We start from the raw sequence: 7,665 nt of genomic DNA, 5'->3' as shown, positions 1-7,665 counted from the left end.
ACAATATGCAATGTCTTTATTATTGTTGTTCTCCTACCATTCTATTTTGAAAGTGTTTTAATGTTATTTCTTAATTTTTCTGTTAAAAAAGTACATTACCTGGGCCTGGTGATAAGTGCCTACAATCCCAGCATTTGGGAGGCTGAGGTAGGCGAATCGCTGGGTCCAAGGATGGCATAAGCCCCATCATGAGTTCAAGACCAGCCTGAATTACATAATGAGACTCTTAATCACATGAAGACTTAAGAGACAGCTTTATTCATGAAACTGCCACCATTAATCCTAATATTTTTATTTGAGCAATAAACCTATTACTGCCAATTCTTAGCATCCATTTATTACACATTTCTAAACATCATCTCTCTGAAATATGTCTTCAGAACTAGTTCCTGGAAGTGTGTAACAGGGCTACATTAATTATATAGATTAGTATGGACCTTATTGTATAAAAGCAATGAAATGGAAGGATGTTTTAGTGTCAATTTTAGCGATACAGAGTTACAAGCAATTTTCAAACTTCTTAAAGTTTGTTGTAATAGGAAAGTGTAAATAAAAACCAAAATATGTAATAGATTTTGTGAAGTAGACAGAAAATGTTGAAACGGAAATGGGAATTAAGGAGTAGGGTGGAAGAAAAGAAGGGAGGGAAAAATAAAAATGAAGGATAAAATGGAAACAAAGCTCTGTAAATAGGGAGAGGAAGAGGGGCTCAAAGGGAAGGCAGATGAGGGAACAGGATTAAATGAGGACCTGGCTTATACTGTGTGTACACCTACAAACTTCCTATGCTGAATGTCATCATTATGCATATTTGAAACTATTCTAGTAGCAAATCATCATCTAGAAGATCCCACTCAACATGCAGAGAACAAGAGCTAGATCACTAGAGGGGTGTACTGCCTCACTGTTAAATCCATGCACACTGGCATAATGTTCCCATGGCTACTTTCTATTCTTTTTGTTAATCTAAGGTTTTATAATATTAATACACCCTGTTACCAATGTGTGTCACTCTCTTTCACAAGAGTTCATTAATACCCTGCACTATGGGCTGTGTTTAGCTGAAGGAAATGAACAGACATCTGTGGATCACTACAGTTTTCTTATGGGCTTCTCCTGATAGCAGCTTCTCTGAATAATCAGTTGATACTGTCTGTAATACAGCTCAAATCCTTAAGTAGCTTTTTATATGGCAAATATCATAAGAAGACTTTTAAGAAAACTATTTTTTTATTTTTTATTTTTATTTATTTTTTTAGAAAATCACATATTTATTAAAGAACTATTCTTTTTTTTTTTTTTTTTTTTCCTTTTTATCGGTACCGGAGATCAAACTCATATGACTGCCTGCTTGCAAGGCAGGTGCTTATGCCACTGAGCTAAATCCCCAGCCCCAAAGAACAATTCACTAGGAAAAGATGCCAATTATATATGCACCAAACATCAGCATGTACAACACGTTACTGGGACATAAAAATTCAGGTAAACACCAATACATTTATGGGGGGGGGCACAATACCGTACTGTCCGAAATACATTAGACAAAAAAAAAAAAAAAAAAAAAAAAAAAAAAAAAAAACTATCAGGGTTGAATGAAACCTCTGAACAAATGGTGGGAATGTAAACTAGAACCATGATGGCAATCAATATAGAAATTTTTCAAAAAACTAAAACTAAAAATTTCATTCAACCCATTTAGTCCCCCTCTTTATAACTTCCAAGAAGAGTTAAATACATCATATTACACTGAAACATGTATACCCATATTTACAGCAGCACAAATCTTGGATTTGGCCATTAATAGACAAATGGATTAAGAAAATGTGTATTTATGTACAGTTGAGTACATACTATACCATAAAGGAAAAACTTGAATCATTTATAGGAAAATGGAGCACCCTGAGACAAAGTGAAGTAAATCAGACACATAAGCTTAAATAATGCATGATTGTTCTTAAATAAGAAACCCAAAATAAAAAGCAAAATAGAAGACAGAGAGACAGATCTTTTGCAAATAGGAGAAGGACCGAGATGGAGGGAATGGGAGAAGAGGGGAAGGAAGGGGACAAAGAAAGGAATTACGATGAGTTATAACATATACCAACTTCCTCTAAGAGTGCAGTCACTATTACAAATGCGTACTAATAAAAATGTAAAAATTATAACAACAAAGTCTCTTAAACAAATGGTACTGGCAAAATCAGCAATCCACATGCAGAAAACTGGTTAGATTTCTAATCATTACTTAAACAAAACCAAAATGGATCAAAGATCAAAACGTCAGCACAGAAACAATCTGCTGGCGGACAAAATAGGTAAAACTGTTGAGACACAGACACAGATAAGGACTTTCTGAATAGATACTCAATTGCACAAGAAACTGAGAATAAACATATGGGATCATGTCAAATTAAAAAGCTTCTGCACAGTAAAGGAAAGAACAGAGTGAAGAGATAAACTACAGAGTAGGAAATGATTTTTGCATGCCATTCCTTGGACAGAAGACTAATACCCTTTTGGTTAGGGCTGGTCATCTCCACCTCTGCGATGCTGTAAGCTTTGTGGATAGTCCCAGACCCAAGAGGATCCCTCATGAAGAGTCCACACAGTCTCCAGCACACAGCTCAGGGAGATGCCTGGGTCCACCATTTAGCACTCTCTTTCTCTCTGGCAATCTTCTTCCTCATCAGAGTCTAAAACCAAGTCCCCAATGTAATGATCAAGGTGGTTAGATGGACAACGTGCTGGCTTCTTGGCCTCTGGAGGTGATAAGGGTAGTCTCAGGGGTTCCAAGTAACAATCCAAGCAATTCTCAATTTCCCCTGAGGCAGACAAGGCAGGTGGGTTTTCCTTCAGAGCCTTTCCCCCAGAATTTGATATGGACTCTTTGACTTGCTGGTGATGGCTGCTTTTGTGCCCACACCTGCTGTGTCTGCTGTGTGCATCCCATGCTCTTCCCTGCCCTCAGGTTGAGCTATGACTTGGGTTGGTGGGTCCAGATTCCTAAAGGGCAACAGCATGAGTGTGGGGCATTCTTTGTAGCCGCCCCTCGCAGATGTCCATCGGGACTGGCGTCTTCGCCGACCTAGTGGGGCCAGATTGAAGTGATGGCCAGCAAAAGATTCTTGATGCTTCTTTGAAGCTGGTCCCCCAGGGCTCAGCTTGGCTTTTGGCAGAGGACTGTGGAGAGCTGGTCTAGACTGCGTAGGAGGATTCTGTCCCACAGGCTCAGTCAAGTTCACTGAATTAGAAACAAAGTGCTCTGGAAGTGGCCACCCCATGTCCACAGCATACTGGCTCAAGGCAGGAGAAGAGGGGACAGGAACTTCAGGCTGCATCCAACTCAGCACATCTTGAAGCTGCTGTACCTGTATGGTAGGCAATGCTCTCTCTAGCTGACACAAATATTCAAAAAACAGCTTCTCCATGGCGGTCATAAAGGGTTCCCCATATTCTTCTTCAAGCTCCTGTAGCTTTGAGGCCAAATTCACGGGGGCCTCTGACAGTTGCTTCACCTGCTGGCAAAAGGTCTCCCGTGCCTCCAAAATCTTCAGATCCCACTCTGTAGCTTTAGGGTCCCGCGGTACAAGTCCAGACTGTGGGAATTTCAGGACACTTAGAACCTGAGGCCAAGGCCGCCCTCCTAGATCATCTCCACCACCATCTTGGCCTGTAGGCCCATATACAAGCGCTCATGGTGCCGGTAGCGAACCAAGCCGGGGCGGCAGCCTAGAGGGAGCTCAGAAGCTGGAGGACTCAGGGAAATGCTCCCCGCAGCATTCGCGCACCACTTGCAAGCTGGCTGCGGCCACAAAGCGCCCAGTGGCTGGACCGGCCCCCTTGGGGCGGCCAAGATTGGCTGGCATGGCCGGGGAGGTCCCTTCTCCGGTGAGGCTTCTAAACCCTTCCCTTGGCGCGGGTTTTCCGGCACCTCTTGGGATCTCGGGCTTTTCGTTCTGCGCAAGATACTTTCCGATCCTTTTCAGTCCTTTCCATAGACTAGTGGAGGTATGGAGTCTGCTCCTGACTCGGCCTGGATACTGTGCTTAGAAGAGGCCTTCCATCAAGGCACTAGATGGCTCAGCTTTAAATGCTACAGCTGTCTGGAATCCGAGACCAGAAAACTAAAATTTTATTCACCAGAAATTATTGTATATTTTATATCTTGCTCCAATCTCTAGAATTTAATATTTACTCTCAGCCTGAACTGTTGGAAGGACATTTGACGTCATTCTGAGACCAGCGAGAGCATCCTACCATCCCTCACAGAGAACTGCTTACTTACAGAGGCTCTTTAGTCAGAAATTTGAAACGAGTCTGACTTATAGCTAAGAACAGTGTGCGGTTTAAATCTATGGCATTGTGATTAGATCTGTAGAGATCTGTGATATTATTTACCTTCTAAGGATATCTAAGTATCATAAACATTTATAAATGCAGACCCTGGGGAGCAATGTGATATGCCTCAGTGGGCCCTTAAAAGTGGAGTTAATATCTGTTGCCCTGGCTCAATTTATAAATTGGGTCTTATAAATGGAAAATCAGAGACTTTTCACAATACTACTCTTAGCCTTTTCTTCCCTGGTTTGTTGGACTGTTAATCTTCAAGTACTTTAAGGTTTCTCTGCATCTGCTATACTTCAAAAATAATCTATGAAAAGATCCTCCATGCAAAAAATAGGAAAATATGACACAGAGATTAAATAAAATAAAATAATGCATAACCATAATACTTCATAAAAGTTAAGAAGGAGATTGAGTACTTCCCCAGTCTTGGGTTAAGTCAACAATGAGAAAGAGGTGATTGATACTGAAGAATAAATCCATCAATATACACAGATTAAAATCTTTATAACTCATGATTACTCTTCAGTTACAATAGTATGGGTGTATAATTCTAGCAAAGACTTTTTCTGAGAAACTTAAAGTTAACTCAGTTTTATATTTTGTTTCAGAAACTTTCTTAAAGTATTTATGTAGTAAAAACTAAATAGTTAAACTAGGCTAGGTGATGCTGTAAGACTTATTTGAAATATTGACCTTGAATTCTAAACCACTTGAAGATACTAAAGTACTCTTATTAACCAACAATTTGCCCTCAAATTCTACTCATTGCCAAGTCTTTTAAACATGCAACCAAGATTCTGTCAAGTATTTATGACCATGATTGTGGTAGAATTAAATTACACTTTTTTTCTTTTTTTTTTTCTTTTTCAGACAAGTTTTCACTATGCAGTTCTAGCTGCCGTGAATTCACTTTGTACCCCAGGTGGGCCTCGAACTCACAGTGATCCTACTGTCTCAGTCTCTCAAACGCTGGAATTATGAGTTTGCACCCCATGCCTGTTTCCACTGTCTTGTAATCACCAATTGCTTTGGTTATATTACCAGAAAACCAACATTTGACATTTTGGATCTTTTGGTGGAAAAACACAGAGTAAAGAAAATCAAGTAGGGGTCTAATACCACATTATATTTTTGAAACAAGAGTGAGAAAACAAAATATACCTTCCTTGTAGATTGAAATTTTACCAGGAAAAAAATTGTATATGTATAAGAAGAATGACTATTCTACTAGAATAATGTTTAAAAACTACATAACAACAAATCATAAACACACTGATATAAATATATTTATTTTTAAACTCACATATTTTCATAAAATTTAAAGTACCTGACTAAATGAACTAGAAGAGGTGGGGATTGATTGAACCTCCTATGCAAATTACTGATTATCACAATTCCCTTCTGTCTTTAAAGGCAAAATATGATGAAATGTTCCATGCACACATTAATAAAAACAGTATGAAAGTACGCATATTTTTGTTTAAATATTCACTTTTATTCCAAGAACAATAAAATCTCCAAAGATAAATGATCCATTCAAAGCAAGTGAAATATGGTTTGCAAAGGTATCTTTTGCATCATATATTATAAAATATAGAAATTCTAACAATGAACATAACTTTGATTAAACTTTTGAGAAACTTTTAAGGAAATATTATATATAGCATAGAATTTTCCATGGATTCGTCTTAGTAAATTCTGTGTCTAGAGCTTTAGGAAAAAACATTTTATAATAAAAGGTTATAGCCTATTGATGATCGGTTTGTCCCTTTTATTTAAAAAGACTATGGAATTTATAAAATAAAAACACCACTATTTAAATTTTTTTGCAGTTTTTGTAGCTTACATAGCAATGTGAATAATAAAACCCAGGGCAGGTTTTCTATAAATACAAGGAATACGAACTTTTTCTTGTTTTGTAAAATAGCTTCATTTCTTTGACTTCAGTATGTAAAATGAGAACTTGTTATAGTGGGAGCTGGCACTTGATTTATTATGCACTTTATTGCCCCAGCAAGGAGGAAGAGAGAGAAAAGCAGACGCAAAACAGCAGGTGTATGGCTTCTGATGTGAGAGATTCATTCATGATGATGACACTATTACTGTTCAAGATGGAAACAATGAAATGTAATTTAAGGTGAATAAGCAATAAGAATGCATTACCTCAATGTCAATGAGTAATGGCTGAATCTGAAGAATAAACACGGCTGTAGTTTGTTTCAGTCTCATGTAACTATCTTCTTGAAAATGGAACTTATCCGTCTTTAATAACTGCTACCGATGCTTCCTTATTAAAATGCATGTGTTCATTACTAATTTAAAATTACAAATGTGTATGAAAAGAACTCCACAAGTTATAGAACATTTCAAAGGCTTGGGAAGCATTACTTGGAAATACTACTCAATTGTGTTATTCTTAATAGAAAATCAGTATTGTAACAGAGAGGCAGAAAAATTAGTGTGTCAGTCCCTAACATATGTACCATGATAATCACAATATTCCCTTTTTACATGTAAATAGCTGTTAGATCCTTCTCACTCTGTGCATACAAATATCACTACTGCTCTTAGTTACTTTCGCTTAAGGAAAATGAAGAGCACGTGTCAAAATCTTCTTATTATTTAAAACAATTTGTAAACCCAAAATGTGTTAATTCATTTTCTTCAACTTTGCTTATTTCATGCAGCTTTCTAGTATGCTATGTACAGTTGTTCTTATCCTCTGAGGTTTGTGTGTCTTTAATTTTATAACAGAAATATATACGTAGTGTTGAAGTTATGATATGCTTTGTTGAGTATAAAAAAAATGACTATTTTTCATTTTTTAAATAGCCCATTGCATTTCTGGATTTCCTTTATTGATAAAATATAACATATTCACCAATTTAAAAATGTTTACCTTTATATTTTTCATTCTTGATTGGATGTCTCATATTCTAACTACCATGTTAAGCATTTATATGAATATAAAATAATACTGTCAAGCTGTTAACAAACATGAGCTTGTGTAAGAATTGAAATTGTTCTAAACAACAGTCACAATAGGGAGAATTTTTCTTTCAGAGGATTTGCATACCACTGAAAAGGAAACAAATAAAGTCTTTTGAAAATACAGATGGATAAAAATGATTGTGATGGTCAATCTTTGTGGACCGATTTATTGATTTGAGAGCTTCTTAGGGGTTTAATACAACACACTCTGGGGTGTTTCTGGGTTACTCATAGATAAGCAAGCATGGAGCCCGTATCTTCCCTAACACTTGCATCTCTGGTGTTGGTACACTTCTCTGCTTCCAGTCAGGCCATAATAGACTGAGA

General features: G+C 37.3%; 1 pseudogene; it reads right to left on the bottom strand.

The window, feature by feature from the left end:
- Positions 1-2,649: 2,649 nt before the first annotated feature.
- LOC100726755 (TERF1-interacting nuclear factor 2-like) lies at positions 2,650-3,866 on the bottom strand (annotated as a pseudogene).
- Positions 3,867-7,665: the final 3,799 nt, after the last annotated feature.

This window comes from Cavia porcellus, unplaced genomic scaffold (assembly GCF_034190915.1).
Source record: "Cavia porcellus strain 051 isolate PalLab524CR breed Dunkin Hartley unplaced genomic scaffold, mCavPor4.1 scaffold_11, whole genome shotgun sequence".
NCBI classification, from domain to species: domain Eukaryota; kingdom Metazoa; phylum Chordata; class Mammalia; order Rodentia; family Caviidae; genus Cavia; species Cavia porcellus.
This window is presented reverse-complemented; position numbering and strand designations above follow the sequence as displayed.